Below are 5,201 nucleotides of genomic sequence, written 5' to 3' on the forward strand. Positions count from 1 at the left end.
AATCTCAAGAAACTCGCAATTACCCAACAGAAAAAGACATGCTCTTGACCAAGAAAGATAAATTATGAGTTACTAAGGAGAAATAAAAAAAAAACCTTCAGTCTATGGTGTGACTTTATAACTTTGGACAAATCAGTAAACTCTGGGTCTCTATCTCTTCAAATAAAAATCAAGGAGGGTGAACTAAATTATTTCTCTTAAAGATGTAATGAGTCCATGAATTAAGTTATAAATTATATGTCCCTGAATGGGAACAGGGTTACATAATATTTAAGTATGCAAACTCTAGTTAAGACCATCTTGGCTAAAATCCTGACCCTATCACTTATGGTGAGAAGTTGAATAAGGAACTTAATGTTGCTAACCCTAAATTTCCTCAGCCTCTCCTGTTGCTACTCCTTGTTTGGATGCAAAGGTTTCTCATACTATAAAGATTATTAGTATCACTGCTATTAATGAAATCAAAGAGCTTACTGAGGAGATTGCGTTTCAAGTTGTGTATGCATCTGGGTAATCAGAGCAATGTCGAGGTATTCCAGATAATCCGAGGAAATGTTGAGGGAAACATGTTATGTTGAAGCCTACAAATGTAACTGTGAAGTGGATTTTTTACTCTGGTATTATCAAGAGTGTATCCTGAGAATAGGGGAAAACAGTGAACAAAACCTTCTGTGACAGCAAACGCTGCCCCTATTGATAATAGGTAATGGAAGTGTGCTGCTACATAGTACGTGTAATGAAGAACAATATCTAATGAAGAGTTGGCTAGTACAATGCCTGTTAGGCCCCCTGCAGTAAATAAAGCCCAAGGCTCATAATACATTGGGGATCATTTAATATTTCCTTCATGAAGGGTGGCAAGTCAGCTGAATACTTTTACCCCAGTAGGGATGGCAATAATTATAATGGCTGATGTAAAGTATGCTTGTGTGACAACGTCTGTTCCCACAGTGAACATATGATGGGCTCATACAATGAAACCTAGGAAACCAATGGATATTATTGCCCAGATTATTCCCATATAACCAAAGGGTTCCTTTTTTGCCTGAATATTGTCACCTATTGGTAACAATATGTGAAATTATTCCACAACTTGGTAGAATTAGAATATAGATTTCTGGGTGTCCAAAGAATCAGAGTAAGTGTTGACATAAGATGGGATCTCCTCCCCCAGCAGGATCTAAGAAAGTAGTATTTAGGTTTTTGTCTGTCAGTAATATAGTAATTCCAACTGCTAATACTGGTAGTGATAGGAGTAACAGGACGGAAGTAATTAGGCCAGATCAGACAAACAGGGGTGTCTGGTATTGAGATATTGCAGGGGGTTTTACGTTAATGATTGTAGTAATGAAGTTAATAGCACCTAAAATTAAGAAACACCTGCAAGATGCAAGGAAAAAATGGTGAGGTCCACAGATGCTTCTGCATGGGCTAGGTTGCCAGCTAGAGGAGGATGTACGGTTCATCTGGTTCCTGCACAGGCCTCTGCTATTGATGATGCAAGTAAGAGTAGGAAGGATGGGGGAAGAAGTCAGAACCTTGTATTATTTATTTGAGGGAATGCTGTATGAGATGCTCCAATTATTAATGGCACCAATCAGTTCCCAAAGCCCCCGATGATGATTGGTATTACCATAAAGAAGATTATTACTAATGCATGAACAGTGACAATTACATTAAAGATCTGATCATCTCCTAGTAGAGTGCAGGGTTGGCTGAGTTCAGCTCGAATTAAAAAGCTAAGGATGGTTCCTGGGGCACCTGGGTGGCTCAGTTGGTTAAGCGACCGACTTCGGCTCAGGTCAGGATCTCACGGTTGGTGAGTTCGAGCCCCACGTTGGGCTCTGTGCTGACAGCTCAGAGCCTGGAGCCTGCTTCGGGCTCAGTGTCTCCCGATCTCTCTGCCCCTCCCCTGCTCACGCTCTGTGTCTCTCTGTCTATCAATGATAAATAAAAACATTTAAAAAAAAAAAAAAAGAAGGCTAAGGGTGGTTCCTACTATGCCAGCTCAGGCACCAAATAGGAGGTAGAGAGTGCCAATATCTTTGCGGTTAGTGGAAAATAGTCAGTGGTTTATGAACATAGGTAAAATAGCTGAGTAAAGCATTAGACTGTAATTTCCTATTGCTGTGAAACAAACCACCCAAAATCCAATGGCTTAAAACAATAACCATGCATTATTCTTGGAGTCTATGGAACACATGGGTGTTTTGGTTAGTGTCAGCTGGGCTCACTGTTACATCCACAATTAGTTGTGTATTGAACAGGCAGCTCTCTTACAAGTTTGGGGGTTAGCTGGTATAATCTGGCCTAAGATGGTCCTAGCGAGGACACTTGGCCTCTCTTCCACATGGATCCCATCATCCAACAGCTAGTCCAGGTTTCTTCACATGACAGTGGTGGAGCTCCAAGAGAAAGGACCCTTGAGGCCTTCACTCAGAACCAGCACACTGCCAACTCAAGTACATTCTGTAGTCCAAAGCAAAATGTAAGGTCCTAGATTCGAGAGATGGAGAAATAAACTTCACTTCTTGGTAGGAAAATAGATGTGCATACCTGAGAGAGGGGTGAGACTGGGAGAGTATTAAAGAATCAAGGCTGTATTTCCAATTGATCTACTACTTTCATTAAAGTACTTAAAGTGCTTGGTGCTTAAGTAAACATCAGTCATTGCCATTACAAGTTGAAGCAGAATTCAGAAGTTAAAATCATCAAAAGCTGTATATCTATATGGTATTAAAGCTAGATGCTCTTAAATTAGTAAGGAACAGTTTTTGCTAGAATGTGAAGTGGGCAACAGAAAACAGAATGTTTGAGTGAGGAGTTGGGAAGACTTGACAATGCAGGGCTTAGTAACCGATGTTGGAGGTGTATTGGGACTATCAGAAAGGAAAGGTAGACCTTAATAGGGTCCATTACCTTGGGGGTCTTTGACCATCTCTACTAAATTAGAGTTCTAAACTGCCAACTTGTTCTCTGTTCTTTTAAGTATCTGGATTAAGAAAGGAAAGCAAACAAGGCTGAAGACTATCTGTTTACTAAGCAGTCTAGATTAATTCAGAGCTAATAATTAAAGGTGAGACCCTATATTAGCTGTATAAGACAAGTAATAGCTACTCCAAAAAGTAAATGTGGACAATGCAAAGAGATATACTCCAAGACCTCCTAAAAGAAATGTCCATGTTTGTGGTCTGCTACTAATGACTTTAATGGGAGGATTTTCAGGTCATAGAGGAAAAAAATCTAGAAGAAGAAAAGCTTTTCCATACCTCCCTCCAGTAACAGTATGGACTAATTCTAGGAACCAACCAAGTTGTGTGCATTTTTTTTTCATCAATACTCAGCAACATATTGTAAGGGTTGAGGATAGAAAGAGAAAATGACCAAGCACAGCAAAATTCCTTTGACTAGATTCCATTATACAATCAATAATTTTTAAACATCATTTCTATTCAATTCCATATAGGGTCTATTGTTACTCCACACATAAATATGGTAGAATTTATGTGTTTCAGGTACAGAAAACACTAGGAATGATGGACAATACTTTGGATATTGATAATCCCTCAATATGAACAACATCTAACAAGTTGTAGTAACCAGAAATGCTTGTTTTATCAAAATTGGGCACTGTACCAAATTTCCAATTATACCTCTGCTTATGTGCAGTCCAGTACAGAGGACTAAAATCAGGGTTTATAGATAGGGATCCTGGGTTTACATACTGGCTCTCATGCTAAACAGGCCATGGAAAAGTATTTTTACTTCTTTAGGGCTCAGTTTGTTTACCTGCAAATTAGGGATCAGAAATACCTATGTTACAGGTTTACTGTATTAAATATGATAAAATTTGTTTTTAAACAATTATTTATTATAAATTGATATACAAATTTATTTAGCACCAAGTAAGTACCCAGCACTATACTCAGTACTAATAATTCAGAGACAAGGGGCACCGAAGTAGCTCAGTAGGATGAGCTTCCAACTCTTGATACTATAGCATGGGCTCAGGTCATGATCCCAGAGTCGTGGGATGGAGCCCCATGTCGTACTCCATGCTAAGTATGGAGCTTGCTTGAGATTCTCTCTTTCTTCCCCTCTTTCTTCCCTCTCTTTCTTCCCTCTCCCGCACATGTTATTTCTCTCTCTAAATAAAAAAAAAATTTTAATTTTAAAAAATAGTTCAGAGATGAATAAAATATGGGCTCTGTCCTCAAGGAACTTAAAGCCTATTTTGAGAAATGCTGATAATTAACTATAAAACAAAGTGCGATAAATGGTAACAAATTGTTATGAAAACCCAGAAGGAGAGGTTAATTAAGAAAGTAGGCAGATGGATGAGCCAAAAAAGATAACAAATAAGATGTAACATAAGAATTGGGCCTTAAAGAATGACTATAAATTTGTCTGACTAATCAGCTGAGAGAAAGGCAAACTCATCATGAACCTAAGTTAGGGGACAGGGAGAAGCACTTGGGGAACAGCAACATGGCCCTGTGTCTAAAGTGGGTAGTACCTGGAGAGTGTTATGCTAAGTGAAATAAGCCATACAGAGAAACACAGATACCATATGTTTTCACTCTTCTGTGGATCCTGAGAAACTTAACAGGAACCCATGGGGGAGGGGAAGGAAAAAAAAAAGAGAGAGGTTAGAGTGGGAGAGAGCCAAAGCATAAGAGACTGTTAAAAACTGAGAACAAATTGAGGGTTGATGGGGGGTGGGAGGGAGGGCAGGGTGGGTGATGGGTATTGAGGAGGGCACCTTTTGGGATGAGCACTGGGTGTTGTATGGAAACCAATTTGACAATAAATTTCATATATTTAAAAAAAATTTTTTTTAAAGTAGGTAGTACACGGTAACAAGAAGTGGTAGACAAGTTCTCAGACTGAAGGTGTGACTTGTGCCCAATTATAAAACATCTCTTTGATGAGACAAGGGTCAACATTGTGTTTGTTGGTCATATGAGGCCATCAGACTTTTTTGAGCAGAAAATAACAAAATAATGCCTTGTTGTCAGGAAGACTGTTTTTGATTTGTGTTTTTGTTTTTTTGAGACAGTATAAAGGACAAATTGAAAAACCTAAATTGGATATAAATGTGGGGTTTTTTATCTTATTTTTTATGTTTTGGCATTAATCTGGAGAAGGAATGATGAGACACTGGGTAGAGCAAAAGACTGGGGCATGGTTGTTGGAAGAGA

General features: G+C 38.8%; 1 pseudogene; it reads right to left on the reverse strand.

Moving 5' to 3' along the window:
• Positions 1 to 366: 366 nt before the first annotated feature.
• LOC128778388 (cytochrome c oxidase subunit 1-like) lies at positions 367 to 2,083 on the reverse strand (annotated as a pseudogene).
• Between the last annotated feature and the right edge of the window lie 3,118 nt (positions 2,084 to 5,201).

This window comes from Panthera pardus, unplaced genomic scaffold (genome assembly GCF_024362965.1).
Source record: "Panthera pardus isolate Hobbes unplaced genomic scaffold, ASM2436296v1 HiC_scaffold_2, whole genome shotgun sequence".
Lineage (NCBI taxonomy): Eukaryota > Metazoa > Chordata > Mammalia > Carnivora > Felidae > Panthera > Panthera pardus.